At 38.6% G+C, this 14182-nt stretch overlaps 1 long non-coding RNA gene across 2 annotated transcripts in view; it reads right to left on the reverse strand.

Annotated features, from left to right (window-relative positions):
- The window catches only part of LOC122241363, a 178850-nt gene extending 165134 nt beyond the window's left edge, over positions 1–13716 (reverse strand). For both annotated transcript variants that reach the window (XR_006221460.1, XR_006221458.1), the window contains exon 1: positions 13569–13716. This is a non-coding gene — a long non-coding RNA (uncharacterized LOC122241363). The remainder of the gene's footprint in view (positions 1–13568) is intronic.
- Between the last annotated feature and the right edge of the window lie 466 nt (positions 13717–14182).

Below are 14182 nucleotides of genomic sequence, written 5' to 3' on the forward strand. Positions count from 1 at the left end.
TTTTTTTTTTTAACGTTTATTTATTTTTGAGACAGAGGGAGACAGAGCATGAACGGGGGAGGGTCAGAGAGAGGGAGACACAGAATCTGAAACAGGCTCCGGGCTCTGAGCTGTCAGCACAGGGGCCTGATGTGGGGAGATCGTGACCTGAGCCGAAGTCGGCGCTCAACCGACTGAGCCACCCAGGCGCCCCCATTCAAGTTTTATCAAGAGTTTGAAGCCATACAGTCCCATCTTCAGGTCCCATATTAATTCTAGTTCCTTGCTGTTTCCACCACGTCTGCACTTACCTCCTCCACTGACATGGTGAATCTTCAAAGTCATCCATGAAGGTTGGAATCAACTTCTTCCAAACTCCTGCTAACATTGATATTTTGACCTCTACCCATGAATCACAAATATTCTGAAAGGCATCTAAAATGGCAAATCCTTTCCAGCAGGTTTTCAACTTTATTCAGATCCATCAGAGGAATCACTATATATTGTAGCTAGCTTATGACTGTGTTTCTTAAATAATAAGACTTGAAAGTCAAAATTACCCCTTGATCCTTAGGCTGCACAGTGAACATTGTGTTAGCTTGCAAGAAAATCACATTAATTTTGTTGTACATCTCCATCAGCTCTCTTGGGTGATTAGGTACATTGTCAATGAGCAGCAATATTTTCGAAGGAATCTTTATTTTTAAGCAGTAGGTCTCAATAGTGAGCTTAAAATATTCAGTAAACTAGGGGTGCCTGGGTGTGTGTCAGTTGAGCACCCGACTTCAGCTCAGGTAATGATCTCGCAGTTCATGGGTTCGACCCCACATCGGGCTCTGTGCTGACAGCTTGGAGCCTGGAGCCTGCTTTAGATTCTGTGTTTCCTTCTCTCTCTGCCCCTTCCCCACTTGTCCTCTGTCTGTCTCTCACAAAAATAAATAAACATTAAAAAGTATTAAAAAATATTCGGTAAACCATATTGTAAACAGATGTGCTGCCATGCAGGTTTTGTTGTTCCATTTAAAGGGCATGGACAAAGTGGATTTAGCATAATTCTTCAGGACCCTAGGATTTTCAGAATGGTAAATGTGCATTGGTTTCAATTTCAAGTGACCAGCTGCATTAGCCCCTAATGAGAGTCAGTCTGACTTTTGAAGCTGTGATGGCAGGCAAAGACTTCTCCTCTCTAGCTATGAAAGTTCTAGATGGCATCTTCTTCCAATAGACAGCTGTTTCATGTATATTGAAACTATGTTGTTTAGTGTAGCCACCTTCATAATATCTTAGCTGGATCTTCCGGATAACTTGCCACAGCTTCTTGTTCCTTCACCTTGCGCCCTTCTGTTATCAAGATGGCATCTCTCTTCTTAAGCTTTGTGAACCAACCTATGCTACTTCAAACTCTTCTTCTGCAGCTTCCTCACCTCTCTCAGACTTCATAGAATTAAAGAGACTTAGGGCTTTGCTCTGGATTAGGTTTTGGCTTTAGGAAATGTTGTGGTTGGCTTGGTCTTCTATCCAGACCACTAAAACTTTCTCCATGTCAGCAACAAGCCTATTTTGCTTTCTTTATCATCCATGGTTGACTGGAGTAGCACTTTTAATTTTCTTCAAAATTTTCCTTGACATCTATAACTTGGCTAAGTTATGCAAGAGTCCTTGCTTTTGGCCTATCTCAGCTATTGACATGCCTTCCTCAGTAAGATTACTCATTTCTAGTTTTTAATCTAAGAGATGTGTGAATCTTTCTTTCACTTAAACACTTAGAGGCCATTGTAGGGTCATTAACTGGCCTCATTTCAATATTGTCGTGTCTCAGGGACTAGGGAGGCTCCAAGAGAGGAAAAGATGGGGAGTAGCTGGTCCGTGGAGAGTCAGAACACAAAAAACACTTATCAATTAAGTTCATCGTCTGACTTATAAGGGCAAAACAAGAACGATGGTAACGTCAAAGATCAGTGTTCACACATCATCATAGCAAAAAGAATAATAATGAAAAAGGCTGAAATACTGCAAGAATTACCAAAATGCAACACAGACACAGGAAGTAAACAAACGCCACTGGAAAAATGATAGACTTGCTCGATGCAGGGTTGCTGCAAACCTTCAGTTTGTAAAAGATGCAATATCAGCAAAGCACAATAAAATGAGATATACCTATATTAGTTTATTTTTTTATTTTATGGAGTGCCTACCAAGTGCCAGAAAATATGCTGGTTATTCGAAAATAAAGCAAATACAAAAATGCTTTGTGATCATGTTTGCCGTTACTAGTATTCTGATGTCTTATATAACCTTTCTAGATTCTTTTCCTCATAATGATATTCCAAAGCTCATTTTCAAAACCCAAAATAAAAAACTTAGTAAATTTACCAAATTGCAGCATGAAATTTTTTTTAAAAAATCTAAAAGGCTTCAATAATGAAAAATAAGAAAATATAAAACAATACATGTACCCATTGTTTTGAAACCAATAGTTACTCTGAAGTTGTTTCTATACAGTGTTGTTATATCTTAAAGAAAAACTGGAATTGGTTAGCTAAATATTATTATGTAAGACAGCAGATTATATGTCAAGTTTATCATTTTAATTTTTGAGGACATTCTGAGAGGTAACATATATGCATAAAAAATTATCATGGTGGGTTTAAATAATTTCTATATGTAAAAAAAATGAAAATACTTAAAGTAAATGTATATTAAAATGTAGCCTCTTTGGGGTGCCTGGGTGGCTCAGTCGGTTGGGCGTCCGACTTCGGCTCAGGTCATGATCTCGCGGTCCGTGAGTTCGAGCCCCGCGTCGGGCTCTGTGCTGACAGCTCAGAGCCTGGAGCCTGTTTCGGATTCTGTGTCTCCCTCTCTCTCTGACCCTCCCCCCTTCATGCTCTGTCTCTCTCTGTCTCAAAAATAAATAAACGTTAAAAATTTTTTTAAATAAATAAATAAATAAAAATGTAGCAGCTTTACATAGTGTATAATTTAAAAAAAAAATTCTTTGTGTTTTTGTAACACTCTAGAAAATGCTTCAGCTAGATCTCCAACCTCAATGTTTCCCTACCTGTACCCATAACCCATACTCCAGCCAAACATAAAAAACAATTTTCTTTCTTCCACAACCTGGCTCAATAGCCTTCCTCCACCTCAACTGCTTTCTCAAGCCATTTCTACTGTAAAAAGTACACTATTATTCTGAAGTAGAATAATAGCGCACATGACAAGCAGATGGTAAACACTTTGGTAGGTGATATTATTGTTCCTAATTTTATTATTCCTAATTTTTCAGGCCAACTGTCCTGTAAGAAGATCATATATCCCTGCTCATTGACTTGTAGGGTCTTCCTGAGGGAGAAATTATATCTTTAAAACACCCCACACATCACTTCACACCTGCTAAGTGCTCAGTAATGGTTGTTAGAGTTACGTTCAGTTATTGGAGAAAAGACACTAGGATATATATATACATATACATATATATATATACATATACGTATATGTATATATATATATACACATATATGTATATATATATATGATGATCTTCCATAAAAGAGGAAATTAGAGTCTCACAGTTATTTCAAAGATCTTACTCTTTGAAAAGAAAAATCATTTTCAGCTTTCTTGGAAAACAGAGGTTCTTCTCAATCAGAAACTAATTAGATTGGAATCTCCCTTGAGAACCAAGCATTTCTCATGTAGCTTTGTGCCCTACACAATACACAACAACGATCAGAATAAACAATTGTTTCCTGAATTGAAAGAATTAAATATTTGTAATAAAATATGGACACCGTACTAATTAAAGTTATAGAGACTAGAATCGGTTTATGTTTAGGGATTTTATATATGTGTAAGTAGGACTAACACTAATAATTATTAATAATACTGATGAGGATAATAACTAACCTGTAGTAACTTTGATATGCCAGAAACTGTTATAAGCCTGTTATATATATTAACTCCTTTAATTTCCCCCAACAGTTCAATGGGAAAAGTACTATCATCATTTTATGTCTTTATATCTTATGAACCAGGAACCTAAGAATTAGTGAGCTAAAGAAATTTATCCTCCATTGCTTACTATGGGCCAGGAACATGCCAAGCACTATATACACATTACCATGCCTTATTCTTATAACTTATATTTATCCATTGAGGTAGGAACCATTTCACATAAGCAAAAGTAGAGATTTTGCAAGGTTAAGTCATTTGCCAAAGGTCACAAGCCAAAAGTAACAGAGGCAGAATATGAATCAGGTTTGTGTGATTTCAGAGAAGGAGTTCTCAGTCACTACCCCACTCTGAAGAACCACACACATATGCACACACGGAAACACATGTGTCCACACATATACACGTGAACATGCACAGCATGCTAAATTGTGAGTTACACAAAAATTGGAATGACATAAAGTATGTTGACTGATACAGTTTCAATTCAAAATATTTCCACAGACAGGAAAAAACATAGATTTTTATAAGAAGAGGTTGAATAGGAATAAATATTATGCCCTATATTTGAATCTAGTGAACCATCAGCACAAATAAAATATAATAAATGTAACTACTTATGATAACATGTATGAAAATAAAAAGGATTTGGGAGATTTATACTTCATGATTTTAACAGGAGCCAATACTATACAGTAGCCACTGAGTGTCAACCTTAAACACCACAATCAATGGTGAAGGACCTGGGAATTTGTGACCTGTAGAGCAGAAGAAGATATGAGAGTTGTCCACAAACATTAGTAGGACTATACTGGGAAGGAAGAACATAATTGGCTAAATACAAACCTAAATGGAAGGACAAGGTATGCTAATTACAAGAAGATGGACTTTTCACTCTAATAGTCAAAAACATTTATTTTTTTTAATGTTTATTTATTACTTTTGAGAGAGAGAGTTGGGGAGAGTTGCAGAGAGAGAGAGGGAGAGAGAGAGAGAGAGAGAGAATCCCAAGCAGGCTCCGTGCTGTCAGTGCAGAGCCTGACCAGAGGCTCGATCTCAAGAAATGTGAGATCACAACCTGAGCAAAAATCATGAGTCAGGTGCTCAACTGACTGAGCCACCCAGGCTCCCCTAATGGTCAAAGATATTTAAAGATGGAAGTGACCATCTCGAAGAGAGTACCATCATTCAAGAAGTGGCTGGAGTGCAGTGTGTTGGAGATATTGTCCAATAAATTCAGGCATCTGTCAATAGGTCATATTTAATGTCTCTTCCAAACCTCATTTTCAATGACCCCATAGAGTCCCATGTAAGTAGAAAAAAAACAAAACAAACCTACAAGTTTAAGTAAAATTCAAGCTGACAGTGGAAATAAGGCGGCAAGTTATTTACTGCAATTCCTCAATTTCTCCCACCAATTCTGGACTTGCTTGACCCCTATGTACATTTCAGGAAGTAAAAGAACAAGGAGTCTAGCTGATTATTTTGTTTGCCAATAAACAAGTTCCCCTTATTTTCCCACTACCATGTGTTGAAAACAAACTTTAAAATGATTCATATGTCAACACACTCCAGCTGTGCTTTTCTCTTATGTACGCAGGCTTTTCCTGGCCGTAAATATAAAATACATTATTGGGGCACCCGAGTGGCTCAGTCGGTTAAGCGTAGGACTTCGGCTCAGGTCATGATCTCCTAGGTCGTGAGGTCAAGCCCCTTATCAGGCTCTGTGCTGACAGCTCGGAGCCTGGAGCCTGCTTCAGATTCTGTGTCTCCCACTCTCTCTCTCTCTCTCTCTGCCCTTCCCCTACTCTCACTCTGTCTCTCTCTCAAACATAAATTTAAATAATAAATAAAATAAAATACAACATTATTTTGCAAGTAAAAATTAATATTTTTATTAACTCACATTCCAAAAGAACTTCAAAAATTCCGTTCAGGGAGAAACATATTCGTTTTCTTTCTCATAAGGAGTATAGTGTGTGAAAACCACACAGAAAATGTATATTGTTGCTTTAGTTACAGAACATTCCCTGTCAAAAGGTCTCTCCCCCCTCCCACCTGACTGTTGTTTCCAGCATTCTCTGTCTCTCCATTATCCTTTGCTTGCTAAAGTAGCTTAGTCTATAATAAAGGCAACCGAGTACCGGCTTGAGCCTGCCATGAAAACTCACATCCATATAAAGCGTTTTTCCACTTTTGTTAAGCTTCTTATCACACACACACAAAAGAAAGAACCCTCTCTCCTTCTCTCTCTACGCCTCTCTCTCCCTCTGCCCTTTTTAAATGATCGTTCTAATTTTATTGAGACTCTTTTGCTAGGGTACCACACTACAGTTCACTCACTATAGGAAAGTGAACCCCAAAGAGCCAGCTTGCGACTATGACAAACCATTTCCACTTCTTATGTTAACATTTCATCTCAGAGGACTCTTTTCTCTCTCTGGCAGCTGCAAGGCACCTCTTTGTCTCTATTGCGCTTACTGTGTGAAGGTGCGTCATTGACTATAGTGAAGTGAACTCAAAATTGCCAACTTGAAGCTGGCACATTTTTTTTTTTTAATTTTGTTTAAGTTGACGCCCCCGCGGGACTTGTGCTGCCTAAGCAGCAGTTTATACTTTCATGACATTTCCCTTCGGAGACAGCCTTCGGTAGAGCCAATATGCCAACTTCTATACCTGGGGGTTGGGAGAGTTGGTGATTTGATGGAACTCATTTGATCACACCTGCACCCCCCTCCCGTGTCCATCACAGGTGTCCTTTCCCATTGTTCTCTCTTCTCTCTTCTGAACTCACTTGGTTCTTTAAAGCAGAACAAGTTCTAAAATGCTAACTGTGGTGGTCCTCTCAACGGGAGAATTTCCCAGCAAGAGAAAATGCGAGGCATTAAGGCAGTCCGCTTACCAAAGCTATAGACAAAATTCTCTTCTCAAAGTCCATTTCTACGGCCCTTACCGGGACCCACTTCACAAAGAAAATTATGCAAAGACGTAGCTGCTGTTTCTTTCCAAAAGGACACTAAGTGTGCTGACTATCATTTAGGCCAGCGGTTCTCAAAATGCAATCTGAAGACCAGCAGCATCAGCATCACCTGGGAACATGTTAGAAATGCAAATTCTTGGACCCCACCTCAGGCCTGCATTATCAGAAACTCTGAGGGTAGAGAGCATTAATCTGGCTTAACAAGACCTCCTGGTGATTCTGATACAGAGTACAGTTCGAACTGTCTCAATAAACTAAACAGCTCAAGGACTATTGTATTTGACAAAAAGCCCATAATTGGAGTAAAATCAAGGAAGTGTACCGGGATAATGGGAAATGAAGAAATATGATAGTGGAGCGATAATTATGATGCAGTAAACCGGGTTTTGGCAAACTGACCTCATCAAAACACGACCACTTCAAAAACTGATAATTCATTTGAAAAATATCCTTAAGAACATGAATAAGAATAACACCCCAATATCAGGACCAGTTTCTCTACACGAGTATCTGCTGAAATAAGTGTGAGGATCAGTTATTGGTGCAACAAATACAGCCTAAGTACTTGCTTTCTGTGTTACACGGTGCCCAAATCCAAGAAAAGAGGCAAAGATCTCAACCTTCCGCCGAGGACAGGAACTAAGACGTTTCCGTGCAATGCTACTATTCCAGGGAGAAAATAACTCCACAAAGCAAAGATAAAACGCTCTGGAAACGCAGAAGAGGATGCGAAATTTTTACCTAGCGAATTGAGAAAAGCTTTCTGAAAAATATACCCGTTCAATTTCCACAAAAAATACAAAGGCCAATAAAGGAGTGGAAAATATTCTAATGTCATTGAACGTAGCAAGTAAAAAGCTATAGGGTATGATTTTTACCCATTACAGTTGCAGTGCTTTGTGAGATAAGGGTGCAGTGAATCAGAAACTTTAATCACTGTCTGGATAGGCAAATTGTTACATTTCTGGGAGGAGATTTACGTATCAAAAGCCCTAAGCATGTTTGTACTATTTGACCTAATAAATCCATTTTAAGAATTTAACCAGAAGGGATAACCAAAAATGTATACAATGTTTTGAATACAAGAAATATTATTGAAACAAAAAACTATCTTAAAAATGAGTAGTTAAACACAGTTCAAATAAATATGACACACATGTATAAAGGAATATTTTGCTGCCATTAATGTCCTAAAACAATACGTATTGACATGAAAAAAAACGTTCACGGTGTATTATTAGGTTAAAAAAAAAAAAAAAAAAGACAAGTCACAAAACTATGCCCATGCTCCTGATCTTGTTTTTTTATATGTATTTCTTTTGTTATGAATTTCTACATATGCAGAAAAAAGTACTGAAATAAAATGAGTTGATACTTTGACTGTAGTTAGTGCACACTATTGGACTATGGGTTCTTTCTTTCTTGTTTTGAATTTATTTATTTATTTATTTATTTATTTTAATTCATTTCTTTTTTTTTCTTCAAAAGGGGATGAAGACACAGTGGGCAGTGACTTGAGTGGACACTCAAGATGAAATGCGAAATGATAAACAGGGCAAACGCCTGAGAAGGGAATCCTAATGGGTACAATGTGTGCCAGTGGCTTCAGCCTGGCGGCTGCCCTGTGGTCCCCTCTCAGACCCATGCGGTCTGCTCCCCTTTCCACACCGATGGCCTTGTTAGGGTAGGGAGCTCTATTCTGTTTTCAGAATTACTTTTAAGTGGCAGAGTTGTGCATGCCTCCTTCTCCTCTTTTAGTACACTTACCCTTATTTTCCTCACCCGCCTTCCTTTTGTTCTCCAAAGTCTGAAATCACAAGATCTGGGGCATAGCAGGATGGGGAGCAGGTCATTCTGTCCCTCACCTCACTCCATGCCCACCACAGACTTCTCTCTGCTTCCCCAGCTTCCCCACACCCTGCAGGAATAGCCTGGGAGGGGGAAGAGGCCCACTAGTTGTATGCCTAAGATGACCAGGCAGGGCAGCCCTGGTTTGGGTCCACTGAGCCAGTGATGTCTCCAGAGATGTCCCAAGTGGGCCAAGACAGAGAGAGAGAATCCCACGCAGGCTCCACATTGTCAGTGCTGAGCCCGACCCTGGGCTCGAACTCACAAACCGTGAGATCATGACCTGAGCCGAAAGCAAAAGTCAGATGCTTAACCGATTCAGCCACCCAGGCACCCCTATTTCCTCCTTATATTTCTGTATTTTATATATATATATATATATATATATATATATATATATATATAATATTATAATATATATTATATAATGTACATAAAACTCAGAATAATGTTGATTCCTTATAATGGCCATGGTTTCTGCCTTCTTCTGTGAGTTCATTTTTCCTTACTCTCTGATCACAAGATCACAAGATACTCTACCCTTTTTTTGGTCAGATATATCAAGCACAGTTTGGTCTTGGATCCTTTGCATCACTTGTCCCCCCTGCCTGGAGTGCTCTGCCCCCCAGGTCATTGTGTGACTCCTTCATATCACCCTGTTCCATATATCACATTCTCAGATGACCCACCCAAATTGAAGCCACCTCCCTGCCCCACACATTTGTCCTCACCTCTTCTCTACATCCCTCATCACTCTCTAAAATTACTTCATGCATGTGTTGGCTTATTGCTAGCTCTCTCGTCTCTCTAAAATGTGTTGTCCCTGGGAGCTCACTTATCTTGAATATCACTGTATCCAAGAACCAAGACGAGTGCCAGACATAGAGCAGAACCTTATTCTTCTAGAATTGGTATAAAAACTGTAAACAGGTTACTTGGTACTTCTTAGGGATCAAAATCACCCTGTCTCTCTAATTTTCCTTCGTCCTCAACCAACTTTAATTCTTTGCATCCCAATTTCTTGCCCAGTATGTGTTGTCAGAAACCCAAATGTCTGTAGAAACAAACTAAGCAGTTAAATGATAATTAATGTGCATGCACTGATATATGGCCTAATAAAGTTAGGATTGTATAAACGAAAACCACTGGCACAAAGTGCATGAAACAGGAAAGGTTTCCCGGAAGAGGTGTACCTTGGGGTTGTTAAAGAAGTGATGAGATTCAGCTTCATGGAGGTGGTAGAGGATATTTGCATGCAGGGACCACATGAGCTGTAATGAAGCAAGCCACGTCTGATGCACCCCAGTAAGATTACTCACACTGTTCCCATGAGTAGGATACTCTACGTGTATTTTTATTTTAGACACTGCATAGTAGGAATGCAACAAAACCCATAATCTCTAAAACTTCAATGTTGCATAATAAATATGTCTCCTCTTTGTCCCCTTGTACCTGAGAGAGAAAAACTCTAGATTTAGAATGTCCTGAGTGATAGAAGTCTTTGCTATTCCTGATGGACCTATCAGACCACACCTGAGTATATGCTAATGAGGTAACTCACAGTGGGCATCTATATTGTTTCAGGATGGGGGCTGGCCTTACCCTAAAGAACTCCCAAGTGATTAGAGGGTTTAGACTTTGTGTCACATGGTATCAGCCCAACCTCAGAAAAGGGAGAGGGCAGGAGATTGAGTTCAATCACATGGCCAATGAATCAATCAGTCATGCTTTCTTAATAAAATTCTAATAAAAACCCTGCACACTAACGCTCAGATGTGCATCCTGGCTACTGATACACACATTTATTGAGAGGATGATGGGTCTTGAGAACACAGAGGCTTCACATTTGAGACATCACCCTATACATCTCTTCATTTAGCTGCTCCTAATCCTCACCCTTTATAATAAAAATATAACTGTAAATTAGCACCTTCCTGAGTTCCGTGAGAAACTCTAGTGAATTATGGAGCCTGAGAGGTAGTGGAAATTTGTAGCCAGTTAGTGAGAAGCTCAGGTAACCTGGGGGCCCTGGAGCTTATGAGTGGTATCTAAAGTAAGGTAGGAGGCCCCTGGGTGGCTCAGTGGGTTAAGCTTCCAACTCTTCATTTCTACTCAGGTCATCATCTCACAGTTTCTGAGATCAAGCCCAGCATCAAAGCTTAGGACTATCTCTCTCTCTCTCTCCATCTCTCTCTCTCTCTCTCTCTCTCTCAAAATAAATAAACTTAAAAAAAGAAACAAATAAACAAAGAAAAACTTGATTTTCCATGAGCCGACAGCAATTTTTCTTGCACATATGCCTATGAGAATTCTATTTAATAATACTCCCATTTTCCAGAAGTTAATCAGTCAAAACTTATGCCATACAGAGTTCCATCACTAACAGGATAATATTCTATTCATAAACTGAAGCTTAACCACAAGCAAAGTTGACTTAGTCTTTCATCATTCAGAAGCGGGTAAGTATAATACAGTCCTGGGATTTTCCAAATAAAATTCAACTATAGAAGTCCTAACGCTATAGAGACTCTACGTGTCCTGGGGCCTTATTCTATAGAAGCAGAAATTCTCCCTGAAAAGTAATTTCTTCTCAGTAGTTGTAGAAGTTGAGTAATAATGTCACCTACATGATTCCTACTTGTGCTGAACTGTAGACTAGATTGGAGAAAATTTGAAGCTATACACAATATGCTATTATTGCTTTTTATATTTTAATGCAAAATTTAAGATTTACTTGTGTATCTTCTGTACTCAAACAATAATTGTACGATCAAATAGTTTGGAGTAGAGAGAAGAAAAGAAGAGAAACTTTAAAAAGACATCAATCAACCATGAAACTGTTTTTTTATTTCTCATGTTGCTTATTCCAAGGAAGTAACTACAAATATTTCCTTGATATGATAAAACTCAGGAATTGGCCTGAATCTTCTGAAGAGGGAAAGTTTTCATGTTTATATCAAAAAGTTCCTGCTTTTCTTGAAAATGCCACCATTGAACCTTTCAAAAAACTCAATTTATTTTTACTTTTGCTTTGTAAAATACCAAAGTTGAGAAATATCTAGCTCAAAACATAATTGTGGAGTTAAACTATAATATGACGGGAGATGGTAGATATATGCAAACGAAGATCAAGGCTGAAGCTTTTGATCCTTGGAAGAACCCCTAGGGGAAATGGATCAAGTAATATAACCGCCACTTTCCATTTAATGATGTGGAGTGTTTGTTTTTAATAGAGTAAAAAAATAGGTAGGGAATGAGCAAATCTTCAACACATCCTAAATCCTCTGTAAACTAGTGTAGCATTTAACTATGGGATGCAAAGAAAGCAAACAATTGGAACTGAGCTGACATTCTCTGAAATAGATAACACCATTCTCATTAACCACGAGGTGCAAGGTTGGCTCTGCGTTGTGAAGAGAGTGCCAAACCAGGACTCCTCCTATGAGTTTCAGTGGCCAGAGATGAATTACTGTTTCTTTCACTTAACAACTTCTGTGAATCTTTAGAAGTACAAACTCTCCCCGGTGGCCCCATAATCTCAATCATTCTGCCAAAGACCTTGCCTTATCTCGAGATTTCATAACAATAACAATTCAAACAACTGATATGTATTGAGTGCTAAACACTATACGCTAAGTGTGTGTGTGTGTGTGTGTGTGTGTGTGTGTGTGTATGAAATAAGGAATAATCTTAGTAAGAGCTCTATTTGGCAAGTAGCATTAATTCTATTTCAAAGCACGGTAATTGAAGAAAGAGATTATTACTTGCACAAGATTGCTTAGTGTTGATAGGTTAACAGTCGATAAGTAGTAGAGCAAAGATTTGAACCCAGGTCTGTGTGTTCTAAAGCCTCGAATCTTATCCAGTGCAGGACACTGAAAATTCGAATGGCCCTGTGAGGGGAAAATAATAGAAAATAGAGCTTCTGCAATCTGTACCTAGAAAGTGTCCTGTTAAGCTTTTAGGTCCTTGGCTGAGTCTGATTAAACAATCAGGTGTTCATTTGGAGGCTTTAACATCAGTCCATTTGTTTTTTTGGAATATATGTTATTCTTAGGTAAAGTTAAGCTAAACTAAACCCAGTCCCTTCCTTTTACACATAATGAGTACCTGAAAAAATACAGTGTATGAACATCAAATGACTTATACAATGTAACAAAATTTAAAAGTTTACAAACTACAAGTACGCAGATTTTTAGAAGCAGTCTTTGGTGCTGTTTCCAATATTTCACACACATTCTATACTATAAATGTTTTCTTAACAATTAAACTCGTGGTCAGCCGGCTTAAGTTCACTGAGCTTCCAAATAAGGCTTAGGGTTCATTCTTTTTCAGGGCTTACTTATTTCCATCTTTCTCACAATTGTTTTTTCATATATCTATCCAGCATAAGCATATTCATTTTCTGGTTTACACTTACTTTTATATATTAGTGACAGAATTTGATAAAATAGTCATCAGGTGCTCAAATATTTGCCCAGAGTGGCAAAGCCCCCCCAAAAAGAATAATTGGCTGGCAAACACCACCCCCAAGAAATTTGGTGACTTTGAGAAGTTGATGTAGGTGGTGCACAGTTATAGACTGTGAATATACAAAAGTGCAGGGGAAAAGTATGGCAGACAGGTTTTTCAAGTAGAATCCAGAGGCAAACAGACCCGAATTTGAATCTTAAGTCTAGGCACGCTTTTTGTATTTTATGGTCTCCTCACCCCTACAAGAGGGGTGACATTAATACTTGTCTTAACCAGTTTGGACTGCCCTAACAAACAGCTGTGGACTGAAAGGCTTAAAAAACAAACATTTATTTCTCACAGTTTTGGAGGCTGGAAGCTCACATCGAAGGGCCCGCGTGATGAGGTTCTGGTGAGGGCTGCTTTCTCAGTTGCAGACTGATGACTTTTCCTTGTTTCCTCACATGATGGAGAGGGCAAGCCAGCTTCTTGGCCTTTCCACATAAGAGACTAATGCCATTCATGAGGTCTCTACCCTCAGGACCTAATTACTTCCCAAGAGCCCCGCCTCCAAATACCATCACAATAGGTATTATATGTCAAAATATGAATTTGGGGGAACACAAACATCCTGTCTCTTGCAATACCTATCTCATATGTTTATCTTAAGAATCAAATGGCATGCCAAGTAAGGGACAATTTCTGATATACAGTAAGGCCTCAATAAATATTAGCTATTATTATTGTTATAATTTTAATAATTATAACTACTGTACTTTAGCATATAGGAATTTGACAGGATCTATAGCACTAAGGTTACTCCATACTCCCCTTTGGCATTCAGATCAAGTTTAAGATCAATTCTTCTACCTAATGGTGCACAGTAATCAGAAGTTGCCTGCTTTAGGGGCGCCTGGGTGACTCTGTTGGTTAAAGCATCCGACTCTTGATTTCAGCTCAGGTCACGATCTCATG

This window comes from Panthera tigris, chromosome C1 (genome assembly GCF_018350195.1).
Source record: "Panthera tigris isolate Pti1 chromosome C1, P.tigris_Pti1_mat1.1, whole genome shotgun sequence".
Lineage (NCBI taxonomy): Eukaryota > Metazoa > Chordata > Mammalia > Carnivora > Felidae > Panthera > Panthera tigris.